The sequence below is a fragment of the Taeniopygia guttata genome, chromosome 4 (assembly GCF_048771995.1).
Source record: "Taeniopygia guttata chromosome 4, bTaeGut7.mat, whole genome shotgun sequence".
Classification (NCBI taxonomy): Eukaryota; Metazoa; Chordata; class Aves; order Passeriformes; family Estrildidae; genus Taeniopygia; species Taeniopygia guttata.
Genome location: NC_133028.1, coordinates 32,768,303 through 32,796,117, shown reverse-complemented (window position 1 = coordinate 32,796,117; position 27,815 = coordinate 32,768,303). Strand labels below are relative to the sequence as shown.

The following is a 27,815-nucleotide window of genomic DNA, read 5'->3' as shown; positions in this document are numbered from 1 at the left end:
AGCTATATTTTCTGACTTCAACCAGTCTTTTTGAAATTTTTAGAAAATCCTAGTGGTGGTGTTTTGGGTTGGGTTTGGTTTTTAAATTTTTTTTTTTCCTTTTCACTGTGGCCAACAGTTATTTACTGGTCTTATTTTATACATTAGTTTTATACAATAGTTTACAAATGGAAATTTTTCTTAAGATATGTATTTAGGATATAGTATAGCTAACCAGTAGAAGTCCTTAAATTATGCAAATTTATATGCTGTGTGAGACACACTAGAAGGGTGTGTATCTCTAGTTATTTATATAGCTTTTAGCATTCCTGTGTATTGCAATTTATTTAGATCCATGTTTTGAGCATGTTGCATTGTTTCTTGCTTCTGAGAGTTAGTGGAACAGCCTCACAAAGAAATGCCCTTTGAAGATAAGATTGCAAAATAGGAGTGAATGAGCAAAAGAGGAGTATGCCAGACTATAATAATGTTTGTAACATTAATTAAACTGTTTGTTAAGTAGTATATTCAGACAGATGAGTCTTTCCCAGCTTCTACATGGCCCATTATGTGTTCTAGTAAATTAAAACTAGGAAACCTTTGTTGGAGTTATAGTGCTCAAACTGACATCTAATTCCCCCAGACAATAGGTACAAGCCTGCAAGCCTCTCTAATTCTTTCCAGTCTTTACATTTATTGATTCTTTTGTAAACGTGTTTCATCCAATCTATTACAAACAGCACTGGTTAGAAGTGTGAAGTTTACCACATCTGACCTAAGGCACATAAAAACCAGCAGCTATCTGCCACACAGCCATACAGTTGGGCATCCCAGATTTACTTCCAATCACTAGAAAATTTGGACCTTTAATGACTGGTTTGGTTCCTGCTTTGTGTAGAGGGACTGACATGTTAATTCTTTGATCTGTCTGGTTTGGAATTGAATTTATTTCAGCTATCAGTTGTATTCTAGGTTTTAAATGTTTTATTACTTGAGTTGGCTTACATAAGTAGTTTGTTTTCATTCAGGACTTCATTTTCCCCAGTCCTGAGTAATGTGTTGCATATACAAATGTATGTTTCTTACTGCAAAGTATGGATTTAATCCCTTTTTTTCTTAACTTGTCAGTTTTTTTCCATGTCTTTTTATTACAAAGTTACCAAATAATTTTTGCATAATCTCTGAATGGATACAGTAAACTTTAGTAAAATGAGTGCAATGCATTTTTATTATTTTCTTCATGTTATACTGTAAAACATATGTAATTAATAATTGACGCATCTTATTTTTTCCTACCATATTCATCACCAGTTTCAAAGCTTTGAAGTTCAGTAAATAATTTATGATAGTTGTTAGTGTAAGGAAATCTAACTGTACTCCTGATCCTGCTTGCTTTTTGTCCTTGTTGTTCTCAAGCATAACTGATTGGTAACCAAACTGAATGATAAAGAATGTATGAATATCTGATGGGATTCATTAAACAGATGAAAATTAAATCAGCTATTTTTAATTTTAAAAAAATTTAGAAATACATAATGATAATTTTATGTATCTTAATTTTTTTTAAATTTAGTGTGCAATGCATAAGACAATGAAGGCATGAATATTTTTAATACAAAGTAGAACATGTTTTCAGCCTGCTTTTGTTCTCAAAACTTCAATCAGGTTGTCTTTTAGCTTTGTTAAATATCTTGCTGAGATCTGCTGTATTTGCTGAGAATGTAACAAAAAGTGTGAGAGTACAAAAATTAAGAAATACATGGTTTTGGCCTTTACTGAAATATTCCATAAAATGTTTTAATTCCTTTGTTTTCCCTTGCTTGCATGGAAAAAGATTTTGGAGAAAATTTTAAGCATTGAAGAGATTTTTTTTTTCCAGGTCAGTCAAGCTCAAAAGGTTAGCTTTTATTTGTGTCCTTATAAAAGTTCTTAAATAATCCAGTAATATATTGTGAGTCTTCAAATATATTCTGACTTATCTAAAACTTTAGATAAAGCAGAAAAAAAACCCCATGACTTCAGGCAGAGAGGTAAAAATTCTCAGTAATTCTGTAACTTCCAGGTACCAGTTATGGCATCTCCAGTTTAACCCTCAAAACAGAGTAAGATCAGGACATAGCAAAGCAGTTTGAATCCATCCTCATTTGCTGCAAAAAGCAGTGCAGTGTAAAACCTCTCATGGAGTTTTGCCAGACTGAGTGGGGAACTGTGGTAGAAGTTTGTGTACTTAAAAATGTATTTTTTTTCTTTTCTTTTGAACATTGTGTGCATATAAATGGAGGTGCATGACAGTACTTGTGCTCAAGGCGAGGGGACTGCGTAGGAATCTCTGGCCATTCTGTCTCTGGGCAGGCTGCAGCCTGCAGTGCCTCCCTTGCTGTGTAGTTGTGCATTTGTGGAGCCCCAGGCCTTTGTTTCTGACATGGGTGGTCCGGGGAGCACGGGGCGTAAATGGGCTCTGTTTTGTACAGCTGTAATTACCATGAGGCATCACAGTGAAGCTTTAAAGAATATTTTCAATGCAGAGCTGAATATATAAGGCACTAATAGGAGAAGGCTGTTATTCCATGGTCTAGGGTCTTCTGGGTCTGAGGTTTAGGCTTGTTTGTGAGGCTTTCCACTTAAAGGTGATTTATAGGTATCATGAGCCAGATGTTGTGAAAATTACCAAGAATAGCAAGAACCTGTTATTGGCTTTCAGAAATTTATTGTTTCTTAAGGTTTCCTGTACACCACTTTTATTTCCCTTGAAATCAGTGTGGGACTTGCCTCGTTTTGGCAAGACCACATTAAGCTATTATTGTCATTAGTTCACTAATTTTTCTGTTGTGGAAGATGACAGAAGAGGAATGTTTTGGGAAGTTTCTGACTTTGACCAATATGGCGATAATTTCACTTGGCAAAGGCACATTACAACTTTCTCCCTATTGAGTAATAAAAACCTTCTCCAGAAAAGGAATTTGTTGGATTATTTCAGGGACCAAAAACAAAAAGGCCACCATCTTTTATAATTAAAAGAATTATCCTAAATATAGATGTTACCATTGACTGCTTTGTGTTGTTTGGCAGTGGCAAATTGTTTCTTTTAGAGGTCTGTAAATGATGTGATGAGCAAATATTCCATTTTCACTTAGTGGTTTTAGCTGCTTCATGAAAAGTACTTTGGTTTAGTTTTGTTCTAAAAGCTCTTATTTTGCTTTCCTCCCATGGTTTCTTTCATGCTTATTTTGTTTATTTTTAACTGCTGCACTGCAAAACCAGTGATAATGATAAGGCTAATGATGAATACCCATATTCTTTTGGAAGCTTTAAAATTGTTAAAGGATTATCAGCAAATAAAATTTCAGGAAACATGTGACTAGAGCGTGATCTCATGCATGTTAATCTTTCACTGCAAGAAGAGCCTGTATCTCTGGCTTCATAGATCACCTTGAAGGATTGGGGCTTGCTTTTTGTAAGGAACATGGTTTGCAACAATACATCACCTTCGTTTCTTTGCTCCTAGAGAGAATCTGCTGACAGCAGGGATATGATAGAACAGGCCACATCCACCATTGACTTTTTCCTTTCAGTGTCACCTTGGGACATCATGTCTGGTTTCCAAGTGATGATAATTTTGCAGTGGTGTTTTTGTAGTTAGCTTTTTTGCTTTTTTGATTGTCTTGTGCAGCCTACTGGCTCTTCAGGGGCTAAGCTCATGTGTTGCACAAAGTGCGTGCAAAAAAGAAGAGGAAAAATCTCAGTCATTTTCAGGCTGCCTTTTTTTTTTTTTTTAGTCAGGCTTTGTGAGCACTTAAAAATTGTGCTAATTTTTATTAAATTGTAATCTGTTTTTTTAAATATCTGGATTTCTTGGCAAGAATGATGAAGTAGAAAAGGTGGAGAAAAGACTGACTTCAAGGATAAAAGGAACCTTAACTAGAGGAAGCAGGTTAGGAATTAGGTGTACACTGGCAATGTTTGAGATGGAATACTGCTCACACACAGAGCTGAGTTATCTGCAGAACAGAGGAACAGCTTACATAACTCTCAGTACAGGAGAGACCCAATAGTAATTTTCATGACCCCTTGTAATCTTGTGAAATTGTGAGGTATTCAAAAATTCAATGCTTGGTTCTGTTTATTGAAAATCTTTGGAGTTAAATTAATAAAACAAAATTGTGTAGCTGTCAGTGAGTGCTTTTGTGAACGAAACATTCCTTTTGAGGTCACTAGAATTGCTAGTTAAACTATCAAAAGCAGTGTGCTTTAATTAAAATAATTATTTTTGTGCAAATCTACTTGAAGAAATAGGTAGTTCATAGTAAAAGATATGAAAATTGGAATCTGAAAAATGTGTATTTGTACATAACGTTCCCATAAGTACTGAACTCTGTCTTTAATGTGTATTAGTTGCTAAATCAAGTCAGATGTCTGAGGTGAGAACTGGAGAGCTGATAGCAAATATTCATAGTGGAATCTGATAACAGCCTTAATTAAGCTGCTGCTATCTTTCCATGATAAATTTAGAACTTCTCCATAAGTCATCTGATTTTAATGCTCCATTTGCATCCAGGAGTGTTTGATTTAGATCAGTGTCTCTGTTAAGAAATCTGCAGATGTCTCTTTGATAGCCCTAGCTGTCTCTCAAGAAGAGCCTGGGAGCTTTGTTTTCCTGTGTTGTAATGTAGAGAATGACCTAAAGCTGACCTTCCAGCATTTAGCTTTTTCAAGGTTGGCATACCCTGAGAAATACTTATTTATTTAATGACAAATGCTTTCTCATACCATTTCTTGAACCCAGAATTCCTTAATCTTTTTGTTACTGTACTTGCTTAACTCAAAGAAGTTTTACCATGAAAACTGGGTAAAAGGATAATTTAAAAATAATTCTAGAAGCCTGAGTGAGCGCAGTCCAAGACAGCTCTATTCATGTAGTGTTAATTGCAATTAAATGGAAATGTTCTAAGATAACAAATGATGTTCTGAGTTTTTAGAGTAGCAATTTAGTATTATGTCACCAGATTGTTGGATTTGTTGTCTCTGTCGATTTTGCTTTCAGCAGCTGTACACATTGTAAATGCCTTAGTCATCAATGACTGAAGTGTCTGAGACACTTCTTTTTATTTCAATTATTTTCATGGCAGGGAAGACTAACTTGATTTGAAAATTAATACTTCTATTAGAATTTTTTGATCAAAAAATAAAATGTGAACTTTTTTTCCCATCTAGAAATTCTGACATTATTTCTGAGCCAGACATTTTAACATTAGGATTCTTCTTTATAGTTAGAAAAAATCATGGGAGAATCCAGTGCTACTTCCTCACAGAGAGTGAGTATGCACTATTCAGAAATGGTAATTCTTACAGTTGTCTAAACTTGAGATAAAGTAGATCATTAAGTTGATGTAAATTATAAAAGTCATCTGCATGTTTGTCTAGAAGTCTGGTATTTATTATTTTGTGTGAAAACAAACACAAAACAAAAGAGTTATTTCACCAGAACCTGAGAAGTGGTGTGAGAAAAAGGAGCTCTGTATGAGAGATGTAGAGGTTCTGATGCATATGAGCACTTAGAACAGGCAAAAGAAATCAAGTGTGTTCTGCTGTATTCCTGCTGCCCATACTTGTATGCGCTAGCATTTTTCCCTAGCTCTTTTCTGCTTCTCATTTTCTCCTTTTTTTTTTTTTTTTTTTTTTTAAACATGGTATGTGTCTGGATGAATTTTTAGAATTTTAAGAGGACTCTGAAATTTATTTTGAATTTAATTCTTCTCCTGCATATGTACACTTATGCATCTCTGTTACTCTGTGATGCTGCTAATTGAGCAGCATTTCATAACTTCTGAGGTGTTAGGTTTTCTTGGTGTCATACCTTGGGGGCAGGAAGCAGAAACCGTCAAGAGATATGAGCCAATGTTACCGAAGTTGTTCCTTGGGCAATTGTCATTTGTGAGAAACTGATGGGAGAATATAATATTAGTAGTTTTCTTATCTATCAGTCACTAAGACAGTGGCCAGTTGAGTGGAATTTGTACCTGGAATAATAAATTTTTGAAATTACATCTCTGGATGGTTAGTATAGTTAGATAATTATAAATGTTTACATATTTTTTGTAGTTTTACATATATATAGCTAAATTGATTGATAGCACATGTAGTAAACTAGCTAATAATCTGTCAGTTACAAAAGTAGCTGAAAAATACTTTTCAAAGAAACTTAGAAGATAGTGTTTATACTTCTGTAGTATATAATTACTCTGTTGTGTTTGTCTACTTGTGATCAGATTAGTTGGATTTTAAGGAAATTGAAAACAAAATTGTAGATGCTTTTCTGTGCAGGGATATGTTACTCTGAGGTATGAGGAATGTTTCTGAACAAAATAAATATTCTGTGTGGGTAGTTCTGTGTTTCAGCAGGTGTAGGAGCATCAAGCTGGCAATTGCAGCAGATCCAAAACATACATGGGGCTTACATTATCTGAACAGATTCTCTGCTTTGTGATTAGAAAGGTGACACATGTAAGAAACTCTTACAGATGAGTGGGTATCAGTTTTGCTTTGTTGCCTCACTCCCCTCAGTTTACATACTGCCCTCTTTGCTGCAGTATTTGCAAAACACTTCACTGTAGAAGCTGTGTTTCCAAAGTGCTGCTGAGTACAGAAGCAGATGGCAGCTCAGTCATTTATCCATCTTGTACTATTTATCTATTATTTCTCTGGAAACAAATTAACTGATGTTTAGCTGTTGCTTCCTATCTCCTGCTTCTCCTGTTTGCTCACTTTTTTGTTTTTTAAGAAGAGAAGATAGAAAGCGTGTCTGGTTTCTGTTGATGGTTTTCTTTTATCCTTCTAGTCACGAATATGTCAGTGCTGTAATGAGAGGTCTTTGAAAAGCTGTGGAAGGTGACATACCAAAAGACTAAAAATTAACCAGGACAAACTAGTTTCTTCTGTTTCTAGAAGCACACATGTCAAGATAATGATAAGAGTATGTCTAAAATACAAATTAGAGTTGAAGTTTGGTGTGGGTTTTCTGGGGACACAGGGAGACGCCACCAGTCTAACTTCCTTCCATTTTGTGTCCTTTTGGGCAGTGTGGGTTTTTAAAGACTTCTCATGACTCCTCATATGAAATAAACAGCTACTTTCTTCTTCAGCAGAAATGGTGCCAGGTGGATTTGGCACTGCTTGGAGAATGCTGCTTACAAAGGTAACTATCATCAACTCATTGTCGACGTGGAAGGTTGTATCAAGTTAGGTCTTGTATGGTGACCTCAAACTCCACTGAATCTTTTTTTATTAGTTTGTTTTTATGAGATCATGGAAAAGACTGTAAGGTTTTTTTGTAATTAGTTGTCAGTCCTTTAGAATATGGTTAGAATGAAATAATTTTAACAAAATCAATTGACAGTCTGTTAAAAGAGAGCACTTTGCTCTTCAGAAGACACCTATTTGAAGTACTAGACCATCATTCTGTGGACACATTTGATTTCCATTACTGCTGATGGGCGGGAGGAATAAACTAAATAAAATCAGGGTGGTGAGCATGCACTCATTGTGACTGTCATTTCACTGAAGAAAAATATGTAAGGTAAGAGTAGATGCCATTGCCTTAAAGCTGAGGGAGAGGGGTTAACAAAATGTAAGCAACCTCAGGGCTGAGCTGAAGTTTATGTTGCAAGATCTATAAGCTAATCAGTACTGCAAAGACTTGAGCTAGAGTTGTGTGTGCTCTGTTGGAGGACTCTGCTTTCTTTAAGGAATAATATGATCACACAAGAGCTATATGGGTAGACTTAATTTATATGGATTGTGAAGTGTGGAGAAGATGGTGGGGAAGAGAGGCCATTAAAATGGGTTCCTGCCCTCACCTATCAGTTTGCATGATGGTCATACATCCCCCTCAAACAAGTTTGTGGAAAAGGTAAAGTGAGTGGGAGAGCCAGGAAAGAGTGTTGATCCATTGGTTTAAATAGTCTCTGCAATCTTCTGGGCATCTCTGATTTCAGCTAGCACACTGCCTAACATTGGTGCTTCCTGCTGTTTGGAATGCTTAGCTGGTGGTGCTACAGAGGAAGGCAAAGCTGACAATTAGCTGAGCTGTTACTCAGATGTCTGCATGGTGCTCCAGTTCCCAGACAGACTAAGGAAAACACATTTTCTGAAAAGTGGCTTAGTATTTTGTTTGCAAACAGTGTGAATTTCATCATGGGTTTATGTGAATGGGGCTACATTTTATTACTTTTTTTCTCTTTCTTTCTTCAAACCCAAATCCTTCCCTGGAAAAGGATAGGGCACAATCCTGGACTGGTTGCCTATAGCACAGTAAATGGTGAGGAACAGGGTGGTACTGTGCGACTTGTGTACGCCTCAGGGAAATTGAGATTCTTTCCTGGATCTGATATGCAAAGAACTGTGAATCCCAGAATAATATTTCTCATAAATGGCCCTACATTAATTTCAATTCTGTGTAGCACATGTAAGTGAAAATCTTGGAAATACGTTTGCTAAATCATGTGGTAAATGGTCTTGTTGATGACTGCAGAGTTGCTCTGGGGTTGGAGCTATTAAGCCCTTATTATGGGAATCCAACAGGGCAAATTAAGAGAAACCTGTGTGTGTGCTTGTTATTTTAGGACTTTTATGCTTTCTTTTGAGAGACCTCATGTAGGATCCCATGACCTAAAAAGACTTGATATCTTTTAGTCAGAGGTTAAGTTCTGAAATCTCAGTTACTGATCTATCAACAATGGAAACAATCACCTTCAAGGGAGGGTGTAGTGTTGTTATTCTTAAATGCTAAAAAGCTGAATAATGCTATTAGTAATACCTGTTAAAATAGGTTTTTTTAGCATTCTGCCTAGCTGTATGTGGTGTTTTCACTTATAACTGCATCTTTTGTAAATTGGGGGAAACAATTTCTGTTTCATTGTAAATAACTGCCCAGTGGGTTTCTTATTTGTTTGTAACACCATTGTAACATTCTTTAATCTGGGAGTGTTCAGATGCTATACATGAGTGTTCCTTGGAAATACTGTTCCAAGTACATAAAACCATTGTGCATGGTAGAATTTGCTGTTATAATAAATTCTATCATAAAAGAACTAATGCATGTTATTTTTTTGCAGGTTTTACCTTTTGCATTTCAAGGCTTAAATGTGCAATCCATTCAAAACAAGTATTGCTCCTGTTTCTAGTGCTTGCTAGATACCTCCCCAGATGCAGAATTTTAGAGATTTAACAATTTTTAATGCCAGTATATGAATGTATCCTTTTACATAAATTTCAAATTTCACTTTGGATCAGGTGAATCATCTCTCTCACTATTTCTTTTTCTAACTTCACTCAGCTTTCTCTGGAATATTACCTATCTGAAAAACTGTCGTAGTCTTTTAATGCCATTTTTGCCAGGATCATAAGTGTTTTCAGTAACGTTCATGAGCAGCATTACTGACAGAGCTTGAGTTCCAGCTGAATCAGTTTAGTCTTTTGATGGCATAATTATTTTGCCAGCCATCACTCATGTAGCAGTGGAACTCCCCTTTGAGGAAAAATGAGGTCATTCATCTTTTGTAAGATTCATACATGAGCTTTATCACTATAGTAATAAAATTCATTGCTTGGTTGGTAACCACAAAGGACTCGTAAACTGGAAATTGTAACCACACTGACATACATTGCCATGTGCACAGTTAGGTTGCTGTTAGAATAAGCACATCATAATGCACCTGTAAATAGAGAATGTGTGTTTCGGATTAATTTATGAAATGTTGGATGGTTTGAACAAAATCATAAAAATACCTGAAACAATACTCTGTCCTTCCTGCATTATCTCAGATTCCTTTGATAAGGCTGATTAACTTTTTTTCCTACTTATTATATGCATTTACAGCTAATATTCTAGGACCTTGTGTTGTCTTTAAATAGCATTTTCCCACCATCGTTGCCAGTTTGTTTATAAGGCTCTGTTATCTGCAGTTTGCACAGTCAGTGCTTAGATGTCTTTTCTGTAAATTATATTCTAACTATATATATATATATATATATATCCACTAGTGTTCACTTTTGTTTTTCATTTTCATCTTTGTGTTTCATTTGAAATATTATTAAAATGATCCAAAATTATTCTTACCTATGGTTACAGAATGATTTAATAATTACAGCATGTAGTATAGAGTCTGACTGACTGCATTGCCATTAAGGAATTATTTTCATTCAGCAATATTTTGGGAAGTTTCTAACACTGTGAATCAATGTGTTTGGCTGGGACCTGTGGTAGCTTTCTTTGGTGCATCTGCTTGTGTTGCTACTGTGAATAATTGTCACGGAGCACAGGGGAGAGGCGTAGAGCGCGGGCAGTGGCACTGCTTTACCTGCAGCTGCCAGCCTGCCCAGACCTGTCTGCTGCACAAACCACAACGTCCTCATGACTGCAAATCACACTGCCTGTAAAGCCTGACAGTGCAGGCAGATAAAAAGAATAACTGAAGTCTAAAAAAGGTGTGTTTAGGCTTTTTTCAGGCTTTTTTTTTTTTTTTCCTGTGGTGCCAAGCACTTTCAGTTTGTATATAAGGAAAAGGGTTCATAATATTTTGGAGGTGGCATGCAACAGCATGCAGGGATGCCTGGTAACAGCAGTACAGAACTTTCCACTTCAGAGGACACCTGAAAGGAATTTCAAAGGCAGCAACAGAAAGGATGAGCGAATGGGCTGGAGCAGAAAAAATTCCCTTTGTTGTGTGAGTACATAAAAAGTACTTTTTAAATGAAGATTATTAATGAATCCATTCTTGTTAATGTATCAGACTGAGGTTCTGCTAGGCTCATCTTTTTTTAAAAAATCAAGGTAGCTGAACACATGCATCCAATGTGCATTGAATGCTAAAGCAAATTCAAGTCATTGACTGCTCTTCTTAATGAAGAAAGTGCTGGTGATGGGAAGCATAACAGACAATGCTTTTAATGAAATTAAGTTTGCACATACTCCCAAGCATGCTAATATCTCTAGGTGATACCCATCTCCTTAATTCCAAGATTTCTATTATTTTAAGAGCTATAGGTATCTAAAGAGAAAAAGTAAAATTAATTTTATTTTTACTTTCATTTTTAATTTTAATTTTACTTTCATTTTTAACTTTTTGTTTTCCATCTCTTTCCCTCCTTGATAGAAGCTGATTTTTCAGGGGCTTATTACCCTTCTAAGTGGATCTTCTACTAGTTAAGGTTTTTAAAGCATCCCTGAGATCCTAATAAGTAATGCAAAAAGGAGAAAGCTTATCTTTCTGCAGACTACAGCTGCAATGTATTTCAGAATATTGTGTAACAAACCACTGCAAGCTATTCTTTACAAATGATGAAACTGGATAAAATACCTTATGGTGCTGCACAGTACTTCAAAGAATTATTTCAATATTATGAATAGGCTAAAATATCACATGCAGATTTATTCAGACTAATTGGGACTTCACAGTTGTACTGTTGTAAAGGAGAATGTCTGTGCAAGCTAAGTTGTGGGCAGGGGAGGTGGAATCAGACTATAGTACAATATAAGCTAGATGAGAATTAACTTTTCCTAAAATGCATAGCAAACATGATCATCTAGCATGCTGTTAGCAGCAGCACAGTAGGTTTTATGGTGCTTTTGTAATTTGGATACTCTGATTTGGAGTCTAATTGGATTCCTGGGCAACAGTGAATGGCAACATTCTTAAGTTGTGTAAAGACTATTTGAAATAATGGGATTGACATTAACCTTTTAAAGTTTCTTTTTAAAAAATCTGTTTGAAAAGATTAAAAAATAAGCTGCAGAAGAAGCTTAGAGATTTCAGGAAAAACAACTCTTGTGTCATAGACTACAGGCATTGATTCAGATTGGCTCTGTAATGGATACAATAGATTTGTTTGGGTTTTTTTCCTGATGTCCAACTACAAGTGTAAACCAAGGGGTTAAAAAACATAACATTCAACTTGAAAAAAACAACTGGCTTGAAGTTCAGCCAAAAAAAATTGTCATTTAGGAATTCAGTAAATACTTACAGAAAGCTAAAAATCAGGGAGGCAGAGTATATTCAATGATTTTGTGTTTCAGAGAGGAGATGCTGATATAGATGCACTGAGTACTTCTATTTTTGGAAAAAAAAAAAGGTGTAGTTATCTTTTTTTTTAAACTATAACTCACAATTGTGAGGTTGGTGTTCTATTGTTTAAGCAAAAGTAAGGCAGGGTGCACGCTTCTCTTGTATCCTTTTCAGTACTTATATAAAACAAATCAAGGCTGGTTCAGGATGCTGTGCAGAGCAAATATTAAATTTAAGCTGCTCTTATTTCCTTCAGTATTGTTACTTCTTTCTAAAACTGTGCACCTTGCAATCATTAAAATGCCAGTGCAAAGGAGGAATTCTACGGATATGGCAAAGGGGGTGGACAGAAGCAGTAGCGACTTTGATTTAAATTGTTACAAAATTCATTAACTTCATAAGACTCTGTGATACTTTTCTCATCAATGCGTGGCTGAAAGAATGCTGTCATGTGTCAGGTAATCTCATGTCTTCTGCATATTGATTCTGCTTGCTGCAAGGCTGTGGAAAATGGATGAATGTAGGGCTGAAAACACGACAGGAAATACAACTCACGAGTGATGGGTGCAGAACTTTTACCTGGCATAGGCCTAATGATGTCAATGTTTGCCTTTTTAAAATTATTATTAAAAGGAGCATCTTTTATAAAGGAATAGCTGCTGGCTGGACTGGTTTTTCGCATTTGAACTCAGAAGCAGTTAATAATCTTTTAAGAGATTTAGAAGACATTTGTGAGTCTGATCTACAGGTTGTGATACAAAGTGAACTAAGTATTCTAATGCGAGCAGTATTTCCCAAAGCACTGGGAAGTACCTGGAGAAAGGAGAAATACATTCAACATGGTCTCAAGGGAGTTGAGAATTTCCCTTAGGACAAGAAAAAGCTATGTTAAAAGAAGCTTGGATATACAAAATAGCTTTGGCTTGAGCAGTTTGTTCTTGCTATTGAGGAAACTGAGGCAGGCAAATGGGTGTGCTTTTACAGTTTTGTTTGTATGTGCATATATTTGTTTTAACATTATCTGAAGTAAAAGACATAATCTGGAATCACTGTGCTATCCTTTTCATTCATTTTCCTCATGGTATGATTGATTAATCTAGAATGCCTTCAGGTTTTGGAGCCTTGTGAAGCACTGCACACAGTGAACAGGATTTTATGAATTCAGACTCTTACTAGGAGGCTTAATCATCTCTGCTGCAATGCCTAATTTAAGGGAAGAATGGGGACGTTTGGCAGTGTGGACAAGGAGAGGGACTGTGCCAAAATCTCTTCAGATCCCTGGACCCCTGGGACCTGCAGTCCTTTCTTGTTAACCCTGTAAAAGTAGTGCATCTCTATTGGTTCATTGAAAGATATTCCATCTGACTTTTGACCAGTAATCACCTTTTCAGGGTAGTATATATATTTTTTTTCTTGTTTGTGAAACTCATAGTTCAGGTTATGAATGTATATTTTGTAGTTCTATCAGCTCTTGTTAATGTCTCATTAAAGGGTTTTCCAGTGTGTGGTACAGTAAATTGGGGAATAATTGCAGTTGTAGGGGTATTCCTCAGGTCATCTAGTTCAGCCCCTTGCTCAAAGCAGGGCTTCCTTCAAAGTGGAGTCAGGTGGTTGAGGGTGTTGTTAAGTCAAACTCAGAAAATCCCCAAGGATGAAAATTTCACAGCCTCTCTTGGCAGGCAGTTCCAGCCCTTAACCATTCTCATTATGAAGCTGTGGGGATGCTGGCTAGGGTGTCTCATTTTTTACTTCTGGGTAAGATGCAGAATAATTGAACATAGCAAGCCTGTTTGTTTTTGATCTAGAGCTTTTAACTCATGCTCTCTAAGAATTCTGAATTGTTTTTAAATCAGTGTTAGGATTTTACTTGTTGGTATCTGTTTTGATATATTGGAGCTATGAGGGAGTGTTTTGTAACTCATAAAATGTTGAGTTCTGTTACCTTATAACACAGTTTACATACATTTATGTTTTATTTCTCCAGTGTGTAATGGGAAGCCACATTCTTGGCTGAGATGAGGAGCTTGCATCTCTCTGGCTTTTGCACCTATCTCTATAAAAGGCTATTATTTTCAGCTGTCTTTAGGAAAAAAAAAAACAACAATTGTTGTACTGTGTACATCAAGCTGCATAGCTTGAGAATTGTGTTATTCTAAAGAGAATATATACTCTATAGAATATAGGGTCTGAAAGTAGTTGATAATCTAGTTAAAACATGAAATTGCTGTTATGTGTGTTCTTGAAGGGAAAATAAAAGGAGGAAGGTGTGAGGTTTTTCTCATGTAACCTTCTAGCTAATCAGGAGCTTCTAAAATTACATAGGTCATTGAAGATAAAGTTATCCAAAAGGTTATATCACTTTTCATGTCTCTGGAAATTATTTATCTTTCTGTATGAACACTGCTATCTTTTGAAGAAAGGGACTTGACTGCAGTGCTAATGAAGTGTAAAGAACTAAAGCTGTCACTGCTGCAAATGGTTTTTTCAGGAACAAGAAGTTAGTTTACTTGATTCCTCATAGCAAATGTCTTCGAAAGTCTAAGGTGCTGTCTGTGTGAATTACGATGAAAGCGTTGAGAGAGGAGGTGTTTATGTGGTCTGTCTGGTATGTCTTTTCCAAAATATATCTTGGGATATGTATTTTGGGAACATATTTTTAAAGCAAAACCAGTGTGTTAAGTACACTTCCCTGACTTAGGGGAACTTGCAACTGGTGAATTACATCAGTCATTCCAAACACGTGTCAGAAAAACCTGTCTATGTACTGTGCTCTGCAAGTTTTGACCAATTGACTGAGAAACTGCTTTAAAAATATTGTAAGAAATATTCTAACGTTACTAATTTTATATATTTTTAGTGAAAAATTTGTGACGTATTTTCTAAGACTTCTTTTTTAAAATATTCTTTAATACCTGTTCATACTAGAAGTAGAAATTAAGTCTTCTCTGTACTATAAACCTAGAAGCTGGAATGGATTGTGGTGTAGTGAAGTGTTACAGCACTTCTGTTCACCTAAGGTTAACTTGGTAGATCACTAGAACACCGTTGCATGGGACAAAGCAATCAACAGCTATGTACCTGGTGTACTTAGATTTTTTTTTTTTGTTGGTCTCTGATCCTGTTAAAAGACACTTGAACTCAAAGTGCTTGAACTGAATCACCAAGCATGGACTTGCCTTAGAGAATGGGAGCACAGCCCCTATTCAGAGTTTCAGTAATCTATTGTCAAGAGACAAGGGTTAAGACCCTATTAGGTAGGAATCAGGCATTTGGACTTTTGAGAATCCTTGGATACACCCTTCTGATATCTGCAGGACCTTGTGTGTTTGTAACAGTCCTGCTGCTAATCGTCTATCGATTCTTACTTTTTTAAACTTTTTTGTCAAGTACACGAGTATCTATCTGTTCATACACAGTGTTAAAGCGAAATCTAGCACATGAAGGACTCCAACCAGCTATGTGAGTCCAGGCTGAGAAAGGTGGAGTATGGCTTGTTAACAAAACCAGTTGATGATTTTAAGATATAGCTGTATGAAAAAATTTTCCTTTAGATAGTCTTGGGAAGTACACTATTGCCAAAACTTTTACTGAATACTTAATTGAATCTGAAAAGCTGAATAGAAATACTTTTTCCTGATAATATAGTATTATTTGAATCTTAAAGGATATGCAAATAAATCCTCAATTTATGGATAGTTTTGGTTTTATAATGATGTTTCTTGAAAATATGAGTAGGTGTGCCGATCCTGCCTCCAAAACTCTTCAATATTCATCCTCCCTACTTAGTCATTTAACGCTAGGGAAGATACTTTACAATTGTGTTCACAGTAATTGGTTATCGATTGTTAAAATGCTGCATAGTAATTCTTTATAGGGTTAAAATCTTTTTTGGCCATTTGTTCCAGAGAGTTAAAATATTGACTCCAATGTAAGAAATTGAACTCTACTTGGATTATTAATATCCCCCCTGACTGATGTCTCAAGTGAGAGCATTGTCACTTAAAAGTAGTGGGCTGCTTTAGCAATATCTACTTGTCATGAACTAATATCCACAATAGAATTGCATGTAATGGATAACATCAGAAATTTGGGTGGAGAATTAATAGCTATAATTTACTTTCTGGTTATGCTGCCTTTTCTTTCTGAGAAATAACACGTGCTTTGATATTTATTGTGGATGCACATTCTCAAGTGGCAATTAAGTTATGTTTTCTTTTTGTGTGTAAAAAGTAATAAATTTAGTGGAGATTCACTTGGCAGTGTGGGAGGGAGAAAGCAGAGTTCTAGACCTACATTTACTTCACCTTACCCCATCTCCTTGCCACCTGCTCTTCAGCCATGGCATTGAGAGCTTGCCCTCCAGTTTGCTGTTGTGACTTTGTCCATAGTTCCAGCCCTACGTGGTGGCTGATCTCTGCCCATCACATCCCACCTTCCATCTCCTCAGTCAAATACCTCTGTTTCCTTGTCTTGAAAATATCTTACGGCTTAACAGAACAAGAAATCAATCACTGGAGTATCCAGTACCCCAGTACAAGATCAAAATACCATTCTGAGTCGATAAAATTCACTCCTCTGGCTTTATTTTTTTTTTTTTTACTTCCCAGAAACAGTTTTATGTTGACGTGCGTGTCTTTTACCCATTCCATTTTGACATGGTGCAGGACAGAATTGTCTTTCTTGTACTTGCCTAAGTTCACTCTGGCCAGTTTGGCAGATGTAGCAGTTGTTTTTGTTGAAGTCAAGTTTGTATGATTAGACAATAGAGCAGGACTCCTCTCTGCTGCCACAGTTCAGAGAATCACTGCCTTGTTAGCCTAGTAAACATTTTTAGTTTGAGTGCTGGCAGCTTATCATGTCAACCATTGACAGAGGTAAATTTCCCTCTGTATTAATGCAGCAGGAAAATGGCCAAGCAGGCATTTTTCTGCATCCTTTTTTACAGCCACCAGCAACAGCTACAAACTGAGCCTTTTGGGTGTATTTCTGTGGAGTTGGTCTTAGAATTTCTGAAGTGATCAGAAGTTATGAATTCTAAAAACAAATACCTAGATAGACTAAATTAGAGGTATTGTAACAAATTTAAAAATATTTTTTTTTCTGTAAAAGTATAGAATTGATGACAGCAAACTGTTTTATGACTTTACTGTACACTGTGTGGTTAATGTAAGTCAGATTGTCTGGCTGAACATATCCATTGTATGTTCTCTTGGGACATTCCCTGTTCCCTATGTTTTATAGGGCATGTGGCTTTACTGTTTAGGGAAAGAGCCTGTTTAAAGTTTTGCAGAGGGAATATGAATTGACATAGTCTAGAAAGTTTGGTTTGTCATTGGGTGTTGTTTTTTGGTTTGTTTGCGGTTTATTGTTTCATTTTTGTTTTTTCATTTTCCCTCTTGCCCCCCCACTCCCCCCCACCCCGACTTATTTATTTCTGTGAATCACTTAATTCCCTTATTTGTGTCATATACTATATGCCATAATTAAAGAATTAATCCAGGGGAAAAAAGGAAATGCCTTTGCTTTTGGAGACTTCCTTTAAATTTTCAGTCACTGATGTAAAGATTGGCATTAGTAGTCAAGTTTAATAGACTTAGAAGATACCTCCTAAGAACTGAAACATCTCCTAGACTGAAAACCACCTTAAAATCTCATTTCTGTTATTTATGTATACTTTGTTTTGACAGCATTAATTTTTAAATTACATAAATCCTACATGTAATACATTTAGATATCAAAATCAAATACAAAGTATTTGACACACAAGGTTTAGGGAATGAGAAAATGAGAGTGATGGTGGCAGATACAGTTTTGCTACTGTTTTCCTATGGTATCAGTCATGGACTCTGTAGCAAGCACGTAATAAAGATTGCACCAAAATGTGTGAAACTTAAAGAACATTTACAAATACAATTTATGTATTAATATTTAGCTTTAAATCATACACATACACATACACATTCCATAGCTTTTTAATGGTCACCTTGCAGCTTGGATAATGTAGCTTTTGAATGTGGGTTTTGGACTCTTTAATTCCTCTCCATTGTAGGAGAGTCTGCCATACAAACTGCAGAAATATTTAACAAACACCTGGAAAAGGATGACAAGTTTAGATTCAGGAGACATATGTGCTTGAGAGATCTAGTTGAGTCTGCTCCTTATTTCAGTAGTTTGGATGACCTCTGTTACTTGAAGGGCTCCAAAACTGGATTGGCAGCACCATATGTCAGACTGAGTGTCTGTTGCCTCAAAGAAAACCCTGATTGCTGCAGGTGTTAACCCCTAGATGCAAAGAAGGTTGCTCTTTCCAGTGGTGCAGACTTCATACTTGTGTTTTAAAAAGCATAGTCTCTCTCCTGTCCCTGCAGCTGTGTTATTTACACTGTTAATTGATTTAGGATCCTGGATTGTATCTTTAAGGTGTAGTAATCGTGTTTGTGGAATATGTCAGAATTTTACTGACCAAGGCATGAAAAAAGTCAAGGTTTCTGACAGGTTATATGGAAATTAGCTCTTAAAGACCTGATCTGAAGAAAGAAAAGATACTTCTGTAGCTTGAGAGACTTATCCATTCAGAATTTCAAAGTCAATCTTAACCCAGTGGATCTATCTTTAGAAAGTTGCCATTTTAATTTACTGTGACACCTGGTAGGCCACCAACACCCCACGTATTCCCTTGGTATGCTGTTCCACTTTGTTCTGTCACTGCAGGAGCAGATTCTAGCCCTCAAGTTGGCAGAGGATCACCTTTAGGAACAAATGGGAGTCATGTATAGCTGAAATAATGGCTTCTGTATCACTTACACTGTTACCTTTGGTTTTGATATTTACCTGATAGGAAAAAGAATATTCTTAAGTAGTCTTCCTTGCCATAAAATATTTGGTTTTCTGCCATAAGTTAAAAGTTGTTTATAAGGAATAAGTGTCTTAGCTGCAGCCATCTGAACCTCTTGTTGCTATTGGTCTGATGGTGTAATAACTCTGGCAAGTTCTGTGAGCTGGTAAAAATAGTGAATGTCACTTTATGTGTAGACTTTTCAGTGTATTGAGAAAGTTCTAGGGACAAGATCAAATTCCATTGTTTAAACAGATTTTAGTAGTACATATCACTGAAAAAATTTTCAGTATGATTTTTTAGTCTCACTGCAGTTTCTTACTAATGTGTTTGCATTCTAATAGATAGTTTTGGTTGGAAATCAGTGGGGAAAAAACCATATTACTCTGACTTAAGCATTTTAGAAGAGCTATTTCTACCTTTAAAAGATAAGTAATTTGAGAAAACTGTAATTTTACTAGTGCTCTTTCTCATGGGAATATGTTTAAAGATAAGTATCAAGGATAACTAGAATATGGTGCAGAAAAAAGTAATCTGAGAACTGAGAATTCTGTTCTTTCTTGGCAGCATCTAAGCAAGTCTGACCAAAAGCAAGACTACTCTGACCATCTAAGCCAGTCTGACCAAGAGCAAGACTACTCCCATAGCCATTGCTCTTAGACTGTTCAGGTCCTTGACAGCTGGAACATTTACTGACCCTTCTCTTCATGGGATTTCTTCTGGGATCAATCACAGCACTGCCATGCTGAGCATTTCCCAAACACAGGAGGACTGAACAAGAGACAGACTTAGATTGACGACTAGATTGATGGTAAGCAGTGCAGAAGGTTCAAGTCTCATGCTAGCATAAAATCATTTGACAGCTAGAAATATTTGTTTATAAATTGAAAGAGTAGGTAATAATAGTGGTTTTTTATGATTACATTACATGATATTTTGTGATTACATAGACTAATAGCTAGCAGATGGCAGAGTATACATTTTACTTGTTTACCAAGTTGATGGATGGCAGTGATTGAAAAACATTTCTTTCTTTGTTGCATTACTCTAAAAGCTTGTAGTGGACAGGCAATTTACAATATGAGTCAACAATAATTTGTATCTGCTCTAGATTTTGGGGGGCATCAGTTATTCTCTTTATTTTATTTGAGTTCTCTCAATTATATTTTTATCATAGAGGAACGGCAGAAAAATGAAATCTACTTTGAAAGCCAGGTCTCTAAAGGGATGCATGTGTGCTTACGATCTACATATACAAAATAGTATTTATTTGTATGAAGAATAAATGGTGGGAGGTTTTCTCCACTGTTCTATTTCAATGTTTATCATATTACTTGGACATTTTGATGTAGAGAGACATGCTCTGTCTTTTGTTTAGGCACCTCAGCACAAATCTACATTGCTATATTGCATGCTACCAAGAGAGTTAAAACTATCCAGTCACAATAATAATTGCAGTGGTTTTCATCCCTTCTTTTTAATTGGTATTGACTTACTCATATTATCTATGTGTATGTTTTAGATGTATCTCCTCTTCAAGTGTTGTTTGTTTGGTTTTCTTTCTTAGGTGCAATGACTTGGGAATACTCCATAACTGTGCAGTTGTTTCATGAGTAGTAGACCTAAAACCTGCATTTCTTATTAGGTTCATTCCCTAAGTATTTTAGTCGCCACTGTCGGGTGCCCTAGCTCACTGCTGTGTTCCTCAAATGTGCCATTCACTTTATTCTCTCTCACTGGTTTTTGGGTGTGTTAGGAATGTCATGCTTGTGGTTTCAACAAATAGAGCATGAATTTTGATTAGTAGTAGATTGTCTTTTCTTTGAGGGAAAAGGGGCAAAGCTGTGGTTGCTCTTCCTTCAAGACTCTGTTGGGTCCTATTTTTTCTGTAAGGTTTTAACTTCTGTGAAATTAATATCTGAGACATCTAGTATCTTGCAAAATTTGATAGGACTTGGACAACATTACTCAAATATTATGATTTTGTGTTTAGCCATCTCATAATAACATTTTTTTCTGGAAAAATCAAGCTAAAACACTCAGATGGAGCCAGAATGTAATTTCTTCTTAAAGAATCCAATAATACCATGGATTTTTTTCCCTTGGTAGAAGAGGAAAGGAAATCATTGCAAGAATTACTGTGACTGGACAGGATAAAACATAACTTGAGATACTATTTTCAAATAACAAAACTTGCCTTTCGGCCAGAGGACACTTCATAATGTATATGCCTATTTGTAACAGAAATACTGAATCTGTTTAAAACCGTCCCTTGAATTCCCTCTATAAATTTACACACATTATAAGACCTGAAAATACATTATTAGTACTATGTTCAGTTTTATATCAATCATGGATAGATCCACTAAGCCTCTGTAATTCTGCCTTACAACTACTGTCTCTCAAGGGGTTTTTATTATCCCAAACTGCTAGTGGCCTTTCAACAGGAGGAAGCCTATGATACTGTCTAATCTTGTGTAATGTGGGGGGGGAAAAATATATTCAGATAGTTGCTGTTTGTCATAGGCCCTATTCCCAAAGTACACTTTTTTCCTGGGCAGTAAGTGATCCATTTTTTATTTCCTTCATCTGCTTTTCACCACTGCATTCATATTTTTGTGGCAAATATATATGTACATATGTGTCAACAATTACCGTCTTGTTCAGCTTCCCTATCCTTGACTGAATTTTTAGTTTGCATTCTCCACAAAATCCAAGTTTCAGACCAGTATGATAATGTGACATTTTCTGGCTTGTATCAGTAAAGATGAAATGCCTTTGGTAGTGATGCCGAACTCTGGTTGCAAAGAGGAGAATGAGAAATAAACAGTAGAAATCTAGCTACCAAGGCTCCAAATTGATTTTTGCATGGACTGAATGTACTGAATGTTGCTGGTAAATGCTTCAGGTCACCAGTACAGGAGAAGAGCAGGAGTAGACAAGAAAGAGCAATGCTTGTCTGTCCTCTGTGCATTTTTATGGTGCTCTTGCTGGGAGAAGATGAGTGCTTCAGCAAAAAGTGACTGTAGAAACTGAAGTGAACTGAAAAGTGACTGAAGAAACTGCATCAGAAACAGTTTCCGGGTCTGGATTCACTGTGCTTGCTTGCTGGATTCACACGATGAAGGCAGGTTATGGGGTGAGGATCACGGTTTCATGAACACTCAGAGTCCCTGCCCATGCCTACACCTGCCTGCCTGAGTGTTAGAGGGGATGAATGCAGATGCAGGCAGGGGAACAGACCCACCTTAAAATTTACTTTATGAAAGTAAATATTTAACTTAGGCGAGCCTTAGTAACAGGGACAACCAAAACTTTGGGATGGGACAAGGAGCTGGGCACGGACCTGGCTAGAAGTAGCAGAACATAGGGTTGCTACCCTTGTGTAAAGTTTCATGAAAACTAATCTGAGTCCTATTGTGGAAATACATATACACCTTTCTGGTTCAGAAGATGACAGTGATTGACGTGCAAGTCCTGTTAATGTGCAAATCCCAGAGTTTTGCCAGGATTATAGATAATAAAGTAAGGGATGGGTCGTAATTAAAGGATATGTAGAATGTACAATTTACTTTAGTTGTCTTTGCTCAGATTTTTGCTTGCAACATTGATTCTTACTTATGCATGTAGTCTGCAGACTCTTCTATCAATGTAATACTTCCATGAACCATCATCAGTATTTGCAAACAGGAGATTCATTCACATTGGGTAGCAAATAATTAATTTGTTCCTCAGAACTGTCTCAAAGAATATGTTGTAGCTTTTTTACCAATTAATCTGATGAGTAAGATGATGTAAGTATTGATCAAATTTCAAAATTGGACCTCTGTATTTGGGGAGTGTAGTGAAAGTTAACTACAGACTGTCATAACTGTTGTGCTGCATATTTAGTTACTGAAGTGTGAAGGCTTCTCTAAGGCTATGAACTTTTACCTGGTGTTTTTCCAGAACCATCAGGAGATGGTTCTAGGTAAATCTTTCTTCAAAAAGCCTTAATGGCTAAGGAAAGTTCTTAGAGAGAAGGCAAGTGCTGTTGTCTGTCGAAAGCATAAGCTGCTGTACATGCTTACTCCCAGATTTGCCAGCATTGGTTCAAGTACCTGCATCTGCTTATTTGTGCGCTGCTACCGTGAGTGTGTCCAAGGAAGGTGGTTCAAGTGTATCTCAAAATCAGAACAAAAAGATTCAGGTTTTCTAACAAAACCTGTCTACCATTCATGATTTAGCAATAGATTTTGCCTCTGTATGGGAAACAAAATGGGTTTCATAGTGATTTTTACCTCTTAACTGTTTACTAAGTGATACAAGTAAAATCTGTTACTTTTTTCTTAATTTCTGTTTTTACTTTGGTTTTTAGAGAAGACAACCTATTTTATTACTGCCTCTGTGCCAAGAAGCATGCTTTATCTTCTAACCAAAAGCAAAACTGAAGGTATTTTAAATGGTGCGCTGCTCCATCATTGCTTTCATACGTCACCGTATCAATCTCTTCTACTTTGTTTAGGGTGATTGCTCTTCAGATTTGTAAATCACTTCTTCATAAGGATAGCCACAACAGTTTTGGGGAGGTCATAGAATTGGTGGGGTTTATTTTGATTTGATTAAAAAGAAGCAAAAACCTGTTGTATCTCTTTAGCAATTAAAAAAATGTACTGCCTGGGATAGCACAGTGTTTAAGTGCCTGATTCAGTTTAAAAGAAATAATTTACATGTAGCTTAATGTTATGAAGTTTGGAATAGAAATTACTCATATTCTGTTTCTTAGTCAAAAAGCCCTAGGTTCAATACTGATGCTAACATAAGGCTTTGAGATGGTATTTATGAAGGGTTGAGGGAAAACAAAAAAACAATATGAGAAGAAAAGTAGTTCATATCTGCAGAAGATATATTTTTAGTAACAGAAACACTTCATTCTTTTGAACATTGTGGTTTTTTAGTCACTTTTCAAGACTAGGCACTGCTATTTGTGGTAGATTTTAGTGGAATTGGCATATTTCATGCAGAAAATAGAATATATATGAAGCAGTGTAGGTATATTAATTTATTACAGCAAATCACTTTAAATATGAAAATTATACAAATAACACTCAGCCCTGTGCTTAGAAAAAAAGTGATTAGAAGATTCTACTGCTGTACATCCCCAGGAGTGACTAGAAAGAATGGAGGAAAAAAAAAAAAATTCCCCCTCTGTTTGTGTCATCTGTGGTCTCCAGTCCCTTCTCCCCTTGACAAATGACACTGATTTGTTTATATGTTTTGATTAGGAACCCAGGCTTTATATGGTTCATGTTCTAGATGCTGTTGTTTGTTAGATAGGAGCAGACATCTTGCTCAAAGTCAGAAGAAGCAAATTCTGTTTCACCATACTGAATATAAATTTCTTTTCTCTCCCTCTTTACCCTGTAAAAAGCTTGTTTGGAAAATTGAGTGGTATCCATTTGTACTCTCAGTTTTCTGTGAGAAAAAGTTCTTATAGTGAAAAGTAGGATATTGATCTGGCTGTACGTAAAACATTCACTGCCATATCTTCCGTATTTCCAGTCTATCCCTTACAGGGGAGATCACACATCTTCCCTTTAATTAAGAATAAATAATAATTTTAAAAAGCACTCTCTCCCCTCATACGCACTCTCACAAATGATTGACTGTATTTGTTTAGATCAGTTGCACTGTCTTGGGGAAGCTAGAGGGAAAATTGGAAATGCATCTACTGTATCTCTTGTGTAAATTAGTTTTTTGATCGTTTTGATAGAAGATAATTGCTTAAACATGACAGTTAATTTGTGTTGTGTTCCAGTGTAGAAGCTTCAGAGAAAGTGTGTTACAGCATGTACAGCTGACTTTACTTTCAATTTTCTTGACTTTATACCAGAGGCATTTTTCTCTGCTAGAAGTACAGTACATATTTTTTTCAGTATGCTAATATAGCAATCTGTGCAAGGAATAGATTCTTGGTTTTAATCTTATTTTAGAAGTTACTGTCAGTGACCATGTCTTTGCTAAAAAATATTACGAAATTGGGAAAATGTAATGTTTAATGCCTGACCCTTAGGGTCTTGAAATCTAGTTGAAATCAGCTTTTCCAAGCAATGAAAAATACACTTAAATCTATTTTTTATCAATGATTTATAGGAAGGTGAACTTAAAAGGCTTATTTTTAGCACCTCTATATTGAATATATTTATTTGTTATAGTACATGGATAATTAAAAAATATATAATTTTTGCTTCATTATAAAGTCCCTAGTATACTAACCTGGGATTATAAACAGGCATTGGCTTTCGATGAAATAGTGAGTGAATAATCATATTGATAGTTCTGGCTATAAAAGAAGAAATCCAGGTGTTCACTATTAGTCTGTCCAAATCAGTTCTCAAATTCTCATGTCTGATGTAAATTGGAGTGAAGCAATTGAATTGTAACATAATGCTGTGTCATTACACTTCAGTCTTAAACTGTGCTTGTACTCAAAGTTGTTTGAATAAACTTGGAAATTTCTATGGAATTGATGTTGTTATTAATGAGAAAGTAACAAATCTCTGTATCTTTGATCGCACTACGGTGTGCACAAGAAATGGAACAGGAAAGAAAGTGTTTGAAGGAAGCAGAACAATCAAGGAGCTTCTGTGGCATTTATTTGTTGTAGAGGCTCTGTGTCCCTTCTAAAAAAGATGTGCTGGTGACATTTCATAGCAGCAAAAATCTGAGAGGATGATAATGTGCTGATGACCAGACACTGACTTAAAAGGAACACTTTCACTGCTGCTTTGTTATAAGAAACATAGCCAGCCTTAATTTTCTTAAGGCCTGAAGCAATTGCATGAAGAACAAGTGTAAGGAGAAGTGTTAGGCTTGATAACTTGTTTAATGTTCATGTTTATGTTTAATGTTTAATGTTCATCAGTTTGGATTTGTGATATATACCATTGCCCATAATGCAGCCAGTGACTGATGGGACAGGCTGTGGTGCTTAGCCCGGCTTGGGTTCCTGGCAGTTCAGGGCTCCTGATACCTCATCATCCTGGGGTAAGCCTGGTGCCTCTTCCTTCTCTCCCCTGCCCACAAGTGAGCATGCAGTCAGCAGGACACGCTGAGGAAGGACAGAGCACTTCAGCATTTGGAGAATAAGCATTACTTACCCTACTTACCCTTGCTGTGCATATCTTCAAATTGCTGCACTTGTGAACAAAAGCCTCAGTAGTGGATATAATGTTATTTTATAATATCATAAAAAGAGTGTTTAAACTTGATTTGTTTGCTGCTGTGGCAGAGTTAGTGAAGCACCACCTCTGCTTCTTTTCTGGAAGAAATTTATTCTCAGGTAGGTTTTGGTTCCTGGCCTGAATACTCAGTGCAAATATCAGAGCGGTGCTCTATATTAAAATACATCATTATTGCTCTCAGTACCATAGGATGATAAATATGAGGTAAAAGATTTTAAAGGTACACATATATCTTCCCAAGAGACAGATTTTTGCAAATCTGTCTCCATTTACTCTCATTAGTATTAAATCAGTACAATTGATAACAAATGTCAGACTGTAATGTTTCTGGTGAAGCAGACCATCTGCCTGTTTCGTAATATGAACATTTATGCTTACAATCAGTATACTTCAACAACTGGGCTGGAAATGCCAGGTAGTAATGTCTGTTACTTGAGGTCTCTGAATGCATTGTGTACATTGGAACCATAATTAGTTCCATGCGTTCTAGCAAATGTAGTTATTAAAGCAGATTTCTTTCTGTGGGCTGCTTGCCTCCCTTGAAAATACCATCCTCCTCTTAGCCTCTGTTTTATTTCTCTGTGATTGATTTTTTCTTGCTAATGTATTTACTTTTCAAGCTGGTTTTCTCTCTTTGAATAACTGGAATTTTTGAAGGCTGACCACCATCTAAAATAATGTTGTGATATTCAAACAGAATTATCTTGCCATCGACTTACCACTTTGTTTTGAAGGAAAGTTTTTGATTGAAAACAAACAGTAAACAAACTAAAAATAAAAATATCTGTCAAATTCCTCGATTAAAGCTTTCACGACTGAAGAATAACTTTATTTTCTTCTGCAGGGAGGAATGGAAAATGAAAGATGACTTATATTTCAGATGACTGTTCAGTTGTCCTTCCCATATGGAGGGCGGTGCTTTTATTGGGATGAGTGGGTTTCAGTCTCTTTGTTTTTCCATAAATCTGATTTCTTTGTCAGCAGTTGAAATCCATGTTTGTAGTCAGACATTAGCACTTCTTGGCTCACACTGCCACTCTGCATGCTGTGTGTTGTGAGAGTGGAGTGAAGCCACCATGTTAAGGAGAGCTGGGCTGGGAGTGTTCCTGTGTACTTTGGGTCATGCAGCAGGGATGGCACAGTGCAGCCACAGAGGCTGCTGTGGAGCAAGCAGGAAGGGCTTTAGCACTGGGCCATTATGGTGCTAAGCTGCCCTGAAAACAGGGAATGGCCATTTGGACAGTCCATTTGATTAGTAGCATGGCTTCATGAAAATCACTGGCAGAAATGAAGAGAAGATGGGAGAGGGATATCTCTGCTGTTCCAATTTTTTTCTCAAGCTTTTTTCATTGAAGAAGAGAGTCTTAGATGTCTTTGACTGTGGAACCTATTGAGATTCTGGTACAAAACAAGGAGATTGGGAGCTTTTCTGAGATAAGCCTTATTTTTTCTGAAAGGAAACTGGAGAATTGTGGTATATTTATAGCAACGCTCTATATGTTATGCAGACATTTTTTCAGCAAGAAACATTGTAAATAAAATCAGTGAAAAGATGTTAAGATGCATTCTTTATTCTGTTTTACAGTAACCTTTTCAATTTGAATATGGAACAGTTGTTAACGTTATGCACTTATAACAGACAGAGAAGATTTGCTGATTGATTGCTAGTGGTACATACGATCCCTGTACTTACTAAATTTATTTCTCCATTGTGTTTTG

The 27,815-nt window shown here is 36.2% G+C and overlaps 1 protein-coding gene across 44 annotated transcripts in view; it reads left to right on the top strand.

Moving 5' to 3' along the window:
• Positions 1 to 27,815, top strand: part of TENM3 (teneurin transmembrane protein 3) — a 1,292,556-nt gene that overhangs the window by 925,611 nt on the left and 339,130 nt on the right. For 32 of the 44 annotated variants that reach the window (XM_072927766.1, XM_072927765.1, XM_072927749.1 and 29 more), the window contains one exon: positions 19,441 to 19,684. The exons of the other annotated variants lie outside the window; for them this stretch is intronic. The gene's annotated coding sequence lies outside the window, so the exon portion shown is untranslated. The remainder of the gene's footprint in view (positions 1 to 19,440; positions 19,685 to 27,815) is intronic. 44 annotated transcript variants of the gene reach the window in all.